Source organism: Dioscorea cayenensis, chromosome 20 (genome assembly GCF_009730915.1).
Source record: "Dioscorea cayenensis subsp. rotundata cultivar TDr96_F1 chromosome 20, TDr96_F1_v2_PseudoChromosome.rev07_lg8_w22 25.fasta, whole genome shotgun sequence".
Lineage (NCBI taxonomy): Eukaryota > Viridiplantae > Streptophyta > Magnoliopsida > Dioscoreales > Dioscoreaceae > Dioscorea > Dioscorea cayenensis.
In genome coordinates this window covers 2,172,948-2,190,576 of record NC_052490.1, presented here as the reverse complement: position 1 = coordinate 2,190,576, position 17,629 = coordinate 2,172,948, and the positions used below count along the sequence as shown (strand labels likewise).

The window sequence follows — 17,629 nt, the reverse complement described above, 5'->3', positions numbered from 1 at the left end:
GTATGTCTGCTATTTTTGAATCAAAACCCTAATCCAATATTTTCTTTCTTTCTCTTTTTCCCTCTCTCTTTCTCTTCTGGCCCACTTCTTCTCTCTCTTTCTATTTTTGAATAAAAACCCTAATCCCATGTTGTAATTAAACCATTGTATATATAATCTCTTTCTTTCTCTTTTTTCCTCTCTCTTTCTCTTCTGGCCCACTCTTTCTCTCTCGCTCCCTATTTCTTTCTCGCGTTTTGGAGGCTAAGTACCACGTCTCCATTGATTCAATCTTCCCCATTGATTCTCTAGCTGTGGAGAGGATCTCTCTCTCGTTGATGCTTATGCTCACAACCTCATCTCCATTGAATCAACCTTCCCCTTTCTCCGTTACTTCTCGGAGGCTAAGGACGAGGACCTAGATCTCACCCCTCACTCCCTCTCCTTGAAGGTACTTCTCATCATCATCATCATCATCCTTCTTTTCTATTTCCTCTCTTTGTAGTTTAGAACATCAGTTAAAGGCTTTTTCTCAGAGAAATAGATGAAAAAAATGGAGAAATCCAAGTTCACATCTTTGTTTCTCAATGTTATTTTCATGGCGATAATTTCAGTGGGTTTGATCTTGTAGTGATGACAATAATCATTCGTTTTCATTTCCTCTGGTTAAAATTAGTAAGTTTAAGCAGGGATTAACCTGAGATTTTTAGAGAAAAAGATTAAAAATAGTAGAAGAAATCCGAATTCATGGAGAGGATTTCAATGCGGTTGATGGCGTAGTGATGGTGCACGTTTAGTTAATTTGTTCAGTAGGTCCATAGATTTTTGGTTATTATTAGAATTACAGATTGTTAAAGATAAAATCTAGGATAGATGTGTTTGTAATTCTGGATCATCTTATGAACAAATCTGGATCACTTATTATCATATTGTTTGTTTCATTTACATTTGTGCGAAAACACTAGATTAAAATTCTCTCCCAAAGCAAGGTCTTTAGTTGTTGCCTAACTGTTTAAATTTTAATGGACATTCAAGTTAATTTTATTTTATCTATTAATTTTATACAAATATACATATACATATACATATATGGCATTTATATACATATAACATCTCCCACCTGGCCAAGGATACTACGGTTGCCTAGTTAAATTGTTCACATTTGAGCATTTTAATACACACACACACACACAGATGAAGTTCTCTGAACCAAAACAATCTTAAAAAAAATAATATGCTTTTTTTACCACCATTATTTATAAGATATATATATGTCTGGGGTTAAAGAACATGTCATCTAACGAGAGACAACATCTAATTTCCAAAATATTCATCGTTTAGTGGCATGTAAATTTCCTTAATTCATCACGTCATGACTCCAAATAATGAAGCCATACCCTCCACTAGTAAATGGCCATGTTTGACTTAGTCTAGGGATGAGTTTTTAGTGGTTTTTAAGTTTGTGTAAGCTATGACTGGACATATCTCTTCAACATCTATCTTGTTTTGTTTGACTTATTTCTTGAATCCCAGGTTTGATTTCTCTAGAAAACAAGTCTAAATCTATCTATCTTTGTTTAGCAAATTGTTGTATCAAAAAAATTTGAAGTGGCTATGCTTTCTAAATGAGAAACATTGAATTTATGCACCCAAAAAATGAAAATAAAAAAAATTCAATGAATCCACCCACATTCTTTGATGATGAAGTTGTGAATATGATACATTGAAATGGATCATTTGTACTATTGAAATAGAGATTGACAATCAAAGGAAACATATGAAAAGTTGTGTGTGTCTGTTATCAATGATGTAATGTAATATACATAACAACATTAGCAAGGAATCTTATTAAAGTGGATGGTCCAATTGCATTCAGTTCTCATCCTTCTGGAGAAACAAAAAAGATAAACATGGCTCAGCTTTGAAAATAATATATTTCTTTTTGAATCCATCAAAATTGTTTTGATTTGACAAAGGACATGGCATTGTGTTCGTATTTTCAATTAATTCTGTCTCTTTATCACTTATATATATTCCTACACTAAAATCTTACAATTACGTATTATATTTCATGGTTGTCATGAGTATGACATTACATGTCGAATATTAGATATCATATTAGATTTTTTTGCCTATTCTTAAATTGGCAAATTGACAATAATTCTTCAACTATATCATAAAATTAATAATAACATGAACTCTTAGGTTTAGAAGTAGGACATGAAACATGAACTCTTAGGTTTAGAAGATGTAGTTCTATAATGTTGGTTTTTGTTATGAATTGCATTTTATTTTTATTTGATTGATCTATGTGTCCTTTGTGTCCTTTGTTTAACTAAACTCAGTTATATTACCTTACTTTTGTCTTCATTTTTGTGTAGTAGAAATGAATAATTCTATTAAATATTATATGTTAACTAAGTAATCTATTCCATAAATTATTCAAGGGTAAATGTTTGAAGATTTTCTTATATGAGGCCAGCCAATCAAACCTTTTTAACACCAATTTCTCAAACATACATATATATAAGGTGATGATGAAGCATAGCTATGAAAATTCCCTATTTGATATGCCCTATGCGCAAGTTGCAAAATTGATTTGTAATAAGCCAACATTAATTTTGTTAATTTGATTAACATTAATTTTGTTTTTGTTAAGCTTTTTGTTCTGTGATTACTAAGCATATTAGTGATTTTTGATGAAAATTTTGTTTTTTTAGAGATTTGTTATGATATTGCATTAGTTTGCTTATATTGACAAGTTTGAGATTAAGAATAGTTTAACTTTAGGGAAAGCTTTGTGTGTGGTTGATAAGTATGACTGGGTTCGATAGAATGGTTGCATTTGTAGACATTTGTTTTGAGATTGGTGAAGAACGACTGGACTATTCTATTCATATTGCTAGTTTTCCTTTTGGAGGAAATTAGTTATAGGAATTTGTTTGGAGATTGCGAACAGATTTGATTATTCCGCTCATACTGCTCACTTTCTCCAATTAAGTAGTTCCTTTAAAATAATAATTACAATAATAATAAAGTATCTGTTTTTAATTAGATTTTGCAAAATTCAGTCATGAATTCTTATCTTAAAAAGCAATCATAGTAAGATTTTGCTTTCAATTCTATTAATTTTTTTTGTCTTAAAATCCATGAAGGTGATCATTTGTGGTTCCAATTTTAGGTTCTACCCGTAGTAGTTGCCAATGGGGGATTCGTAGGAATCATTCTAGACTCTAGTAAAGCGACTTCGAATTAGCATTATCGAGGGTTGCTATTCTTACTTTAATGAAGGATTCAACTCGATGAATATGATGAAGATACTGATTAAGAAATTTGACTTATAAAGGTTTGCTGCTATTTCACAATTTGTATTTATATTTTGAAACCAAATTAAAAAATATTTTATCTGATCAATTTTTAATTTTTAATTAAGTTTTTGAATAACATCTGTAACTTTTTGTGTGATGACTAAATGTGGCCTCTTTTTAAGACGTGGTAGGCCCGTGGTTGAGTAGAAGGTCCGACTCTATCTTATCCAACTCAAGCCACTCTATAAGCACTTGGCCTACTTCAAATCGTGTACATGATGAGTCTACTTCTGATTCTAGTTAGAATATTTTGTAAATTTTTATTATTCACTCTTAAATTCAGTATTTGAGATATCTTTTTAATAATTTTAGGAATTCAAAAAAAAGTTAGAGGTCATCCCAGGCTCGATGGATCATGCAACAGTGACGGGAACTCAACAAAAAGAGTGGTCCTTGCTAATAGTAGAGGACAACCAGTTGGTGATGGTGCTCGAGAGTTGGGCCAATTTCTAGGTACTATGGTACATAGACCTAGATTTTTTTCTTCCCGATGCACAAATTCGAGGCATGTGCCACAAGAAGATAAGGAGAATGTTTGGCAAAGAGTGCAGGTATTGTTTATAATCTTATGCTTCTAGAAAATTTTGTGTTAACCAAATCAAATTGATGATATTTTAAATTTAATTATGTTGTAGGATGTTTTTGATATTGACATCAATCTCAAAGAATGGGTGCTTCAGTCATTTAATAAAAAATGGAAGGATTTTAAATGTCAACTTAAAAAGAACAATTATAATCCTTTCAAGGGTGACAAGTAGGTGCAAAAAGAAATTGTCCTTTGGAGCTAGAACACGTAGAATGGAATTGGTTGGTAGATTTTTGGGAAAGTGATTCTGGTAAGGTATTTTCCTAACATATTTAATTATATTTCAGTCAAGAAATTTAATCTATATAGAGGAAAACAAAGCATGCCTCACAGATCTGGTACAAAAATTTTTGCAAGAAGATTTTATGAAGAGGTAAAATTTATCATAAAAGCTTACGCAATTTTAATTTTACAATCAATGAAAATATTAGGATTAATATGAAATTAACTTTTTGTGGTACTATACTATCAATAATGATGGGGTAGAACCATCACGACTAGATATGCTTTACATGTTACATCAAAAAAGAGATGGGACATTTGTTGATGCTGTTGCATAGGAAGAGTTGTGCATACTTCAAATTTTTTCTTATTCTGTATATTTTACCCATTAAATTTATTATGTTCTACCTATTTTAAATACTATAAAATTATGAGACAAGCCCAAGTGAATACTTTGTCATCCCAACTACCAGAGGATTCCCAGAGTTCTAGTATGCTAAGGGATAAAATATTCTCCCATGTCATCATGGGAGAAGATAACCATGGGCGTTGCAGAATGTATGATCCAGGAATTTCACTTAAAGACCTTCATGGACCTCATCCTAGTCGCCATGAACTAATGGAAAGGTGTGAACACCTAGAAAGCCAAAAAAGGCTCTTGGAAAGTCAAAATAGCTTGATGGAAAATGATATTACTCATTTGAAGAATAAAGTAGATATATTGATTCAAGCTGCTGGTCACCAAAGTGGTCTGGAAGGTGGTGTAGATGCTATATTATCTGCAATATCTACAAAGGTATATTTTTTTAATATAAAATGCTAAATTATATGAGGATGTTTCATGTCTAGATAACTACAACTATATCTTATAGGGCCTGGGGACATCTCACTCACAAAATAATGACGTCGGATTTTCTAATCCCAATGAAGATGAGATGAAGATCATATAGCTTCTACTGGTAATCAATTTCTTATGGAGAAGAGTTTTTATTTATTTTATATGACATAAGCTAATTTATTCATTCTTATTTTGCAGATGTAATTTCGAAAAATTATGATCATGGTTTCATCTTCCTAACATCAGTATTTCTATTTTGTTGGTGAGATTTCTATTAGTATTTTCCTATTTTAATAAAAGAAAAGATTGTTTTAAATTTTGCTAATTTGTTTTTTCTCTTAATTTTCAGGTTTGCAATGAAACTTGGAATGTCTTTTTATTTAAAATGAGATGTTTTCATTGTTGAAAATTTTCAATAGATTTGTGTTTTTGAATCCTCGTTGTTTTGGTTAATGTTGCATGATGCATCCCTTTCAATCTACTATATATTAAATGAATGTTTCAAGTTTTGGTTCATAGCTACCCTTCATTAAATGAATGTTTTAAAGACATGTTAAAGAAGTTGTCAGCTTTTCTACTTGCTTCTTAGCCATGTTATCATCTTCTTTTTGACTTTGAGTTCGGATTCTATTTTTTGGACATCAATTTGTTTTAGAGATGAAGCTCTTGATCTTGCACACCAATTTGTATAATAATTGCAATAAGTTTTCATTTTTGCCTGATTTTACTGAGTTTTGACAGGATAAAAAATTGAATTTTTCTGTAGCTCTTTGGCATATAGATGTTGATAAAAGTGAAAAAACTTCTCTTTATTTCATTATAGTGTATGGTTGTTTTGTGGATTTTAGATAATCTCATAGAGGCTCTGTTGTTCCTATCTCATTCATGGGAGACATCCATCACGTCTGTTTTTTAGTTTAACTTCATTCAGTAAGTTTTTGAAGGAAAATTAAATATTATCAATCTCAACAAGTTAGAGGACATCCATCAATAAGACCTACTATTTACTTCTTTATTTTGTGTTCTTTTTATTACTCTTGATATGGTTCAAGAATTATAGATGTCAACAGCTTTACATGAATAAGCTTCATGTTAAACTACTCAGCAAAAAAAAAATCAACTACTCATTCAATCTCAACAGTTCATTTATTTTCGAATTGCTTCTATGTGCCAAATGTCAATCAACAGGGCATCATGGGCATCTGGGATGCCATTGAAAATGCAAACCATGAAAAAGTATGAACAAATATTGTTCGTCTGCTTGGTCGTAGTAAACAATAGCTAAGTACTAAATGATCATCATAATTGTTACGCTCTGCTAATATCATCTCGTAAGTGGCTACTTTGTTGTTATGTATGGAATACCTTGATCATAGAGATAACCCTAAAAATGTACAACATATCTATCAATGATGATAGAAGACATCCACACAAGTATTATGGTAAGTTTCTCTTAGTTGTGGGAAGCAGTCTGAACAATATTCCTTTAACAGATATGCGTATGCTGAGACTTTAAAGTGTGGGTTTGTGTGCGAGGAAGCTAATTACCTTTAAAATATAATTTTTAATCTACAAATACTAAAGCTGCAACCAAGCTAGAACAAATAACTTTATATGTGCTGTTAATATAGCTTGCAGAACTTGTGTGTTTACTGAAAAACTTATGTTTTGTAATTGAGTAAAGGATTTTCTGATTTAAACTGTAAAAAGTCTTGGTTATAGCTAAACTAAAGTATGTTCTCAATGATATAAGTCTATACCTATATGGTTTTTGAGAAACAAATTGACTTGGTTGCTATGAAGAGTGGGTGGGATGAGTATGGCATTTCTTATGGCCGTCCTAGCTCCAGCATTACCATCCGAAGGGTCACAGGCATATTTTAATATTAAATTGCAATTGCATGCATATCCTATGACTTTGTATTCATTAAGTGCATTGCATGCACATCTTATGATATGCAATGAACTTATGAGTGATAAATGGTTTACTAACCAGGTTTGCTGCAGAGAGCATCAACTTAGCCTGCAAATTTGTATACAAGAATGCCTCACGAGGAAGCACTCTTTTGGAGGTATACAAAAATGTTCCCGAATCCACTCTTTTCACCGAGGCCACATGAATGGGAACACATCAATGCGGTAGATCGTGTCACGTCTTGAATGGAACCACATTGACAAAGCTCTTTCTAGTATTGGACAAGTCAGGATAGATGAGTGTGACTGACTTTGTGTCCCTCCACCTTGTGCATTCATTTGAGCACAATGGAGGTTGCCATACGCCCACATATCTTTGAGTACAACTTGTGTCTTCACATTTGTTCAGTCCAAGAACTTCATCAACAAATGCATCCACGATATACTTTTGATTTATTTCTTCCAACTTTGTCTTCATAACCCTACAAGCACAGAAGAACACAAATACACACGTTTGAGTGATAAAATCTGATAAAAGTAATGCTTAATGTTATAAAAGAATACTTCATATTACTTATACACAAGCACTTATCAACATTCAATAAATAAAACCTACGATTAGAGTTTTGATTCAAATATAGTAGGCATTTTGAAAAAAAAAAACTAAGGATTATTGTTTTGATTGAAAAATAGGAGATATTACAATAACAAAACATAGGATTAGGATTTTGATTCAAAAATAGTAGTCATTCAAAAAAGAAAACACAGGATTAGGACTTTGATAGAAATATAGTAGGCATTCTGAAGAGAAAAACATAGGATTAGGGTTTTGATCAAAAAAATATGAGACATTTAGAAAATAAGACATAAGATTAGGATTTTGACTAAAAAAAGGTTGATATTTAGAAAAGAAAACATAGGATTAGTGTTTTGGTTGAAAAACATGAGCCATTCTGAAAATAAAACATAGGATTATTATTTTAATTAAAAATTTGCAGACATTCCCAAAAGAAAAATAAAAATAGGGTTTTCATAAAAAAATTGGAGGCATTCAAAAAGAAATTTTAGGACTAGGGTTTTGATTATAAAATACGAGGCATTATGAAAAGTAAACATAAGATTATTGTTTTGATTTAAAAATAGTAGACATTCCCAAAAGAAAGCATAAAATTAATGTTTTGATTCAAAAATAGGAGTCATTCTAAAAGAAAACATAGGATTAGGATTTTGATTGAAAATAATGAGACATTTCGAAAGGAAAAAATATAGGATTAGGGTCTTAATTGAAAAATAGGAGCTGTTACTATAAGAAAACATAGGATTAGCGTTTTAATTTAAAACCAAAAAATTGGTGACATTTCTAAAAGAAAGAATACGATTATTGTTTTGATTAAAAAATTAGAAGACATTTCAAAAAGATAACTTTATATTAGGCTTTTGATTCAAAAATACGAGGCATTCAGAACAGAAAACGTGGAATTAGGATTTTAATTAAAAATAGGAGGTATTATGAATGGAAAACATAGGAGACATTACAAAAACAAAACATACAATTATAAGTTTTGAATCAAAAAAACTCTAACCTATGTTTTTAATTTGAAACTAATTAATAGGAGATATTAGGGAAAAAACCATAGGATTTAAGTTTTGTTTGCAAACTATAACACATTAACAAATGAAAAGAAAGGATTACGATTTTGATTCAAATATAGTAGGCATTCCGAAAAGAAAATATAGGATTATAGTTTTAATTGAAAAATAGGAGACATTACTATAAGAAAACATAAGATTAGTGTTTTGATTAAAAAATAACAGACATTCCAAAACATAGGATTAGGGTTAGGGTTTTGATTCAAAAATAAGATAGGATTTGTATTTTCATTGAAAATAGAGTAGACATTGCAAAATGATAATATAGGATTAGGGTTTTGATTCAAAAATAAGAGGCATTTTGAAATGAATACATAGGATTCAGATTTTCATTGAAAAATATGAGACATTGCGAAAAATAGGACTAGAGTTTTCATTACAGATTAGAAGACATTCACTAAACAAAAAAGTAGGATTTGAGTTTTCAATCAAGAAAATGAGATATTCGGATAGAGGATTATGGTTTTGATTCGAAACTGAAAAATAGGACACATTCCATAAAGAAAACATAGGATTAGTGTTTTGATTAAAAAATAACAGACATTCCGACAAAACAGAAAGGATTAGATTTTTATTTAAAAATAGTAGACAATCCGAAAATTAAACATAGGTTAGGGTTTTGATATGAAATTGAGAAATAGGAGACATTAAGAAAAGAAAACATAGTATTCGAGTTTCGATTGGAAGATAGGACATATTCCAAAAAGAAAACATAGGATTACGGTGTTGATTGAAAGATAGTAGGCAATTGAAAAGAAAACATAGGAATAAGGTTTTGATAGAAAATTAGAAGACATTACTATAAGATAATATAGGATTACGGTTTGGAATGAAAATTAGGAGAGATAACTATAAGTACATATAGGATTAGGTTTTAAAAAAACATAAGATTTGGGTTTTGATTGAAAGATAGGAGACATATCGAAAAGAAAGCATATAGTTCTGATTTTTATTCAAAAATAGGAGGCATTATGAAAAGAAAACATAAAGCTATGATTTTGATGAAAAATAAATCATAAGATTAGAGTTTTGATTAAAAACTGAAAAATATGGGGCATTTCCAAAAGAAAATGTATTATTAGGGTCCTGATTCAAAATACTAGTTTCATGTTTTCTTTTCAGAATGCATCGTATTTTTCAATCAAAACCCTGATCCTATGTTTTCATTTGGGAATGTCTGCTATTTTTTAATCAAACCCCTAATCCTTTGTTTTGTTTTGGATGTCCTTTATTTTCAATTTTTAATCAACACCCTAATCCTATGTTTTCTAATAGTAATGTTTTGATTGAAGACAAGATTAGGGTTTTTGATTGAAATGTATCATATTTTTAATCAAAACCCTAGACTTATGTTTTCTTTTTGTAATGCCTCCTATTTTTGAATAAAAATAATAATTGTATGTTTTTCATTTTCGTAAAAATCTCTCTATGTTTCAATTTAAACCCGAGTCCTATGTTTTCTATTCTTCTTGTCTACTATTTTTGAATTAAAATCAAAATCCTATGATTTTTTATAGTAATGTCTCCTATTTTTCAATGAAAACACTAATCTTATATGAATGTCTCATCGTTATTGAATCAAAACCCTAATACAATGTTTTTTTCTTTTTGGGAATGTTTGTAATCAAAACCCAAATTATATGTTTTCTTTTCGCAATGGCTCCTATTTTTAAATCAAAACAATAATCGTATATTTTGTATTCGTAATGTCTCATATTTTTTAACGAAAACCCTAATCCTATGTTTTCTTTCGGAAATGTCCCCTATTTTTCTATTTTTAATCAAAACAAAAACACTATGTTTTCTTATAGTAATGTTTTGATTGAAAATCTAAGATTATGGTTTTTGATTGGAATATAACATATTTTTAATCAAAACCCTAGTCGTTATGTTTTCTTTTCATAATGTGTCCTATTTTTGAATAAAAATCACAATCCAATCTTTTCTCTTTGGTATGTTTCCTATCTTTCACCAAAAAAAGTAATCCTATGTTTTTCATTTTTGTCTGTCTACTATTTTTTTAAATTAAAACCATAATCCTATGTTTTCTTATAGTAATGTATCCTATTTTTTTCAATCAAAAACACTAATCCTATATTTTCTTTTTGAATGTCTACTATTTTTTTCAATAAAAACCCTAATCCAATGTGTTGTTTTTAGGAATGTTTACTATTTTCTTTTCTCACAATCCTAATTCTATGTTTTCTTTTTGGAATGCATTCTATTTTTGAATTAAAACCCTAATCATATATTTTTTTACGGAATACCTCCTATTTTTTTAATCAAAACAATAATCATATGTCTTCTTTTCGTAATGTATCAAATTTTTTTAATCAAAACCCTAATCTTAAGTTTTTTTTGGAATTTCTCCTATTTTTCAAACAAAACCCTAATGATATGTTTTCTTTTCGGAATGTCCACTATTTCTAAGCCAAAATCCTAATCCCATGTTTTCTTCTCGAAATGTCTCGTTTTCAGTTTTTAATCATAACCCTGGTATCATGTTTGATAAGTGCTTGTGTATTAGTATTATAAAGTATTCTTTTCTTACGATGAGCATTATGTTTCTCAGATTTTATCCCTAATACATGTGTATTTGTGTTCTTTTGTGCACGTAAGGTTGTGTAGACAAAAATAGAAGAAAGAAGCCAAAGTAGATTGTAAGTGCACTTAGTTGATGAAATCTTGGAGTGAACAAACGTGAAGACACAAGTTGTGCTCAAATACATGCGAGTCTATGCCAACCTCCGTGGTGTTCAAAGAAATATGCAAATTGGAAGGGCACAAAGGCCATCACACTCGTGTATTCTGACTTGTGCAAAACTAGCAAGATTGTTGTTAAATGTGCTTTTGTTTGAAGATGCAACGCAATCTATAGCGTAGACGTGTACGCGTTTATGTTGCCTCGATGAAGAGTGTTGATTCGGCAGTATTTTGCCGGATTACTATAGTAGACACTGTAACATGCGTTGTTGTAAATCACTGTAGCAATTTACTATGGCAGTTACTGTTCACAGGCCGCAGAAAAATCGATTTCCTGGAGATTCACACGGGCATGTGAAAATTCCACACGCCCGTGTGGATGCCCAATTCGAGCCCTATTTAAATCACAAGTTCAGCCCGATTTAAGGGTCCTTCTTTCCATCTTTTGGCTATCATTTCTCACCATTGGAGCCGCTCGCGGCTATGGTTTGGAGAGGCTTTGGCTAGGCTTTTGGAGGGTTTCACGGCCTTCGACATCATGCTTCCTTCAGAAGAGAATTATTGGTGGAGCTTTCGTCGGTACCGATCCCGCGAGTCGTGCCCTAGGCTTGATGAGGGGACCTTTAGAGAAGATGCGGCCACTCAACAAGACCATTGATACAAAAACAAGGTGGTTTTTTTTATGGATTACGTATTTTTTACTTTTGATTTTATTATTGATTTTATTTTGCTCCATGGAGAGCTAAACCCCTAGTGGGTACTTGGACTTGTAAACCCTAGGATGATGTTGTTTTTTTGACCTTTTGTTATGCTTCCTTTAATTGATGTTTTAATTGAGTTCCAATCATGAATGCTTGTTGAGTTGATTTTCCCTTAGAGTGACACTACGGTTGAGAATCCATTTTGGTAATCCTTGTGGATTAGTGACACACCATGAGGGTTAGACAATACTAAATTGGAGAGGGTTGAGAAGGTGAGTCGAGAGGTAGCGGAACATCCCCTTTCACCTCCGGTGAGATTTATTCTATCTACACATTCCAAGAGTTCTTTGCAGTCATAATAGTGTGAAGTGCTAAGAGATGAACTCCGCTGGGACTTAGTTACGCAAGCAACGGAGTGAAGCATTGAAGTAATCCTTAGTATCTGGGGATTAATTGTGACTAGGGGTCTTTCGCATGGACCAAATGGTTAGATCTTTTTTAGAAAATAGGATTTATCAATTGGAATCCCCAGAGCCCTAAGCAACCTAGCATATCGTGAGATGTCGAAACTAAGAGATTTCTCCATCGGGGTATAGTGTAGGGTTAGTCATGGTTGACATTAAGTTTTGGCACCGTATGTTTAAGGATCTATATGACTCATTAATCTTTAGTTAGGGAACATAATGATTGGTCTTGTATTTGAAACAATAATCCTATGGTGAGCAATGTCTGGGTGGCCCGTTTATCGTCGATTGCCTCTCCTATCTTATTTTTACACGTTCTTCTTCTTTTCTTATTTCTATTTGCATTGATTCTTATTCACATCACTATTAATTCATCCTTGTTCTAGTTAAATAACAATCTTTGTGTTTGTAATCACTATTCCATGTGGATTCGACTACCTACTCACCGGTGTATTATTACTTCGACAAATCCGTGCACTTGCGGTACACACGCAAAAAAGCGTTGTTAAGTTTTTAGCCCGTTACCGGAAGTAGGCATTTTAGAAGCACTTTGCACTTTGTTATTTTAGCTATTCAATATTTATTCTATTTCACACTTTCTTATTATTCCATCATTCCGATTTGTTTTTTTCTTTCTTTGGTCAGTAACTCCGTGTTATGACCCAAGGGAACTCTTCGATATTGGTTGAAGGTGATCCCCGAACTTAAAACGAACATTTCATACAAGGGGTAAAGAACTTATGCAAGAAACGTACAAATCAAGTCTGAGGTAGAAGGTGAAGGGTCCGATATAGAAGAACAGAAATGGGCAGCATAGGACACCATGCTCGATTATGCCGCATCAGCAGCTCTTGGACACAATCTAGCATTATGCGCCACCGATCACGACTTAGAATTTTTGAGCTTAAGCCAAAGATTCATCCAAATGTTACAGCAGATTGGCACAATTTAATGGTTTGGCCGATGAGGATCCAATCAATCATATAGAAAACTTCTTGGAAGTGTGCGACATGCTCTAGATCAATGGTGTTACGGATGATGCCAATAAGTTGAGGGCTATCCAGTTTTCCTTGAAAGGGAAAGCGAAGCAATGGCTATATTCATTACGTAAAGCATCTATCACTACATGGGAGGAGATGATAGAAGCTTTTCTTGCCCGATATTTCCCTCTCAAAAAATTTACAAAGCTTAGGAATGAAATATCCTCTTTTATGGAAACAGAATTGGAGTCTCTATTTGAGACATGGGATAGGTTCAAGGAGCTCCTACGGAAATGTCCTCAACATGGGTTCCCCGAGTAGATGGTCATTCAGACTTTCTATAATTGGTTGAATCTGAGCACAAGATAGTTACTTGATGCTATAGTAGGAGGCACCTTAGGGAATAAGACACCGAAAGAAGCCCGGCTTCTCATTGAAGAAATGGCTATGAAAATTTATTAATAGAACACAAGAAACAGAAAGAACGTAGCTTTACTTCATGTGATTGACACAGTTACTTCATCGGCGGCCCAAGTGGAGTCTTTGAGCAAGAAGTTAGACACTCTACCTTCTATTAGAGTGGTGGGCGTGACTAGTTGCATAGGGTGTGGGGAAGGACATGCGCCATCTGATTGCCCTATTTCTATTGGTGGTACACCCTCAGTAGAACAAGTGGACTTTGTGGGTAATGCAATTAGAAACCAAGGCAATCTATATAGCAACACCTACAATTCAGGTTGGAGAAGCCACCCAAATCTTTCATGGAGTAATTAAGAGCAACGGAAGATAATGGCACCACCACGGTTTCCAAAGAACAATAACAAGCCCCCGTGATATGGAGAACCGAGTTTCTGTGGTTGGAAAAACCGGATGACCGATCTAGAGAAGCTTTAACCAAGTTCATTCATTTGTCAGATATATGATTTAAATCGGTTGAAGCCACACTTCGCAACCACACCGCGTCATTGCACAATTTGGAGAGTCAAGTGGGGCAAATTGCGAAATTGTTATCGGAGAGACCTCAAGGAAGCTTGCCCAGTAACACCGAAACTAATCGGAGAGAACATGTGAATGTGATCACTTGGAGAAGTGGTCGTAAGGTTGAGGGTAGGCTTCTAAGTGAGAAGACCAATGCTAAAGCATCCGAGATTGTGGAGGTTGAGGAGAGAGCAAACAAAGGGAAGAAGGTAGTATCCCCACCATACAAGCCAAGAATTTCTTATCCTTCAAGATTGAAGAATGACAAAAATGATGAAAAATATAAGAAGTTCTTGGGTCTATTCAAGCAGTTGCACATCAATATCCCATTTGTCGAGGCACTGTCTCAAATGCTTTGCTATGCAAAGTTTCTCAAGGACCTCTTAACCAACAAGAGGAAGTTGGAGCAGACTGCATCTATGATCCTATACGCTTTATGTTCAAGCGTAGTTACAAAAAGAATTTGCCGAACAACAAGAAGTACCCCGGAAGCTTCACATTCTTCCAAAAGTTAGGCTTGGGAGAGCCTAGGCCCACTCGGATAACATTACAATTGCGTAGACCAAAACGGTTAGACATCCGAGGGCATCATCAAGACGTATTGTGAAGGTTAACAAGTACATATTTCCTATGGACTTTTGAAGTGTTGGATGTTGATGAGGATATCGAGGTCCCGCTGATACATGGGAGGCTATTCTTGCGCACTTCTAGGGCTCTCATTGATATGGACAGCTGGGAGTTGACTTTACGAGTTGGGGATGACAAGTTTACGATTGCCTCGTGCAAGCCATGAGTCATTCTAGACTTTGATGATACTCTTCACTTTCTTGACACTACTGATGAACTAATAGATGAATATATGCAGGAAATGATGCATCCAGCACTCCATATAAAAAGGGTGCTAGACCAAGAAGTGGAGAATGAAAAGTCAGCGATGCTTGGTCTAGAAGACAAGGTACAACCTACGCCGGGGATCATGAAGAAGATGCTCGGTAAGATGAAGCGTCAAGAAGACGCCACAAGAAATGCCCCTAAGGCTAATCGCGGATGAAAGCAAGAACGGAGTAATGGTGATGAACCCTTGTGTGGTAACAAACTTGATGACTCCCCTTCTACCTTCAAAAAACTATGTTCATCATGATTACAAGTCATGGGTAAGAGGGAAATCTTTATCTATGAGCCCCAGCAGAGGTAAGTTCAGTGCACGCTCAGCTAAGTGACGCTGAACAAGCCCTTCTTAGGAGATAACCCAAGTCTTCACTGTTTTTCCTGGTATTAGATAGTGTTTGCATAAATAAGAGCTTGAGTGTTGGTGTCTTGATCTTTTACATCCTATTGATGCGATTTTCTTGTGGATTGTTGGTGTTATCATGTTCTTAATTGTATGTGGCAAATTTTTCTTGTTCGTTCGACCGCTTTTTCATGATTCTCTGGTTACTTTCCCATAATATAGGCATGCTCAGATGTGTATAAGTGTGCAAAAATTTTTTATAGGGTCTGTAATTTTTTCTAAGTCTTCTAGAGAAGACACACGGCCATGTGGAAATTCCACATGGGCATGTGTTTTCATTCAGAGCTCATCCCAAGAGGACACAAGGGTGTGTGATTGCCCTTGTGAAATCGACTCTATGATGGTCACATGCTTGTGTGTAATTTCCACATGGCCGTGTGTTTCTTTACAGATGTTTTAGAGCTTTTATCCTCTAAGACACAGGGCGTAGTGTCTACCCCTGTGTCTGACCTTGTAAACTGCACATGGGCATAGGGAATCTCGACACGCCGGTGTGAAACTCTCTAGAGAAAATCCCCTCCATCGTTGGAAGATACATGGATGTGCGAATGCCCCTATGAAGGGCCTTGTGAAGGTCCACGACCATGTGAAATTTTCACAAAGGCGCAGTGAAAACACTTAGAGAAATTCTCGTCGTGGATAAAGGGAACAAGTGTGCGTGTAGGTGCCCCGTCGGTCGGGTATACAGGCGTGGGTAATTTTCACACCCCATGTGGATGCATTCAGAGTTAAAAGAGTGCTATCCCGAGAGCACGCTAAGGGTGTGTGTCTACCCCTCGTGAAGCTCCTCTGCGGAGTCACACTAGCGTGATGAAATTTCCACACGCCTGCGGATGGCTGTAATCTGAAGGCCTTGATTTCTTTAAAAATCTTGTTCATCTTTTCATTTTCACTCCCCAAACACTTTGAGAACGCATCCTTGCACTCTCCTCGACCTTGCACCGCTGCGTTTTAGAGAGATTTCACCGAGTTTTCCGCATATTTCAAGGTTTTTACCTTCATCTTGTTAGTAAACACTTATTCTCTCTTTTCTTCATCGTACTTGATTTTATTCAATTAAACCTGTTGAATGTGCTTTGTTTTGATGTTTAAATGATGAATGTTTGTTTTAGAAGCATTTTTAGAATGAATTTATGATGTATTTTTGTAGCATATTACATAGTGGCCGTGTGCGGTTTCATGCCTCGTGGATCGACACGTGGTGTGGAATTTCCATCACGACCTTGTGGATTTCTGCAGTATTTTATTTTTGAATGAATTTGATCGATTTCTTTTCAATTCTGCGATATGGCCCCAAAACAAAGAAAGTGGCCAGCAAACATCCACGCGAGCCCCTCACCCGAGCTGGAACAGAGTGGAGTTTTGATGTCATCGAGCACCGAGCTCCGCTTTGAGAGACTATTGAAACTCAAGTTTAGACAAACTCGATTCCGGACTTGAGTGCACTTAGAGAATTTTAGCTCACTGATGATATGGCTGAGTGAGGTTGATAAGGTGTTGTCTGGTAGTAGTCGGAGGAGAGTTACTATCTATTCGCAAGCCAAGGTATCTCAGTATGTCGACGCTGGAGTTACTATCGCCATTCGAGTTTGACCGCTACGAAAGAGTTTCGATAGCGTTGACGGATATAGTTTGAGCATTTGGATATCACTATAGTATGAGCGCCACACGCTCATGATTTGCTGTGTTATACTGATGAGGACTTTACTACCATAGAGGAGCATGACGAGCTTCCTACAGACTACCTGTAGCTTGACTCTCGCTAGCTTATATCGAGTATTATACAACCATAGTCGCAGATGGAGCTGTGGTCGTCAAAGGCTACTTGTCCGTCTCTACCGAGCTATAGATACATTAAAGGCATCCCTAGCGAGATCGTTGAATGGCCACGGTGATAGTTCGTGTTCGTGAGTCGATAAGAGCTTCTCTACTTGTATTCCATGGTATAGAGCCAT

General features: G+C 34.4%; 1 non-coding gene across 1 annotated transcript; it reads right to left on the bottom strand.

Moving 5' to 3' along the window:
- Positions 1-13,609: 13,609 nt before the first annotated feature.
- On the bottom strand, positions 13,610-13,716 carry LOC120252124. Its single transcript, XR_005533671.1, has one exon. It is a non-coding gene; the product is annotated as a small nucleolar RNA R71 (small nucleolar RNA).
- Positions 13,717-17,629: the final 3,913 nt, after the last annotated feature.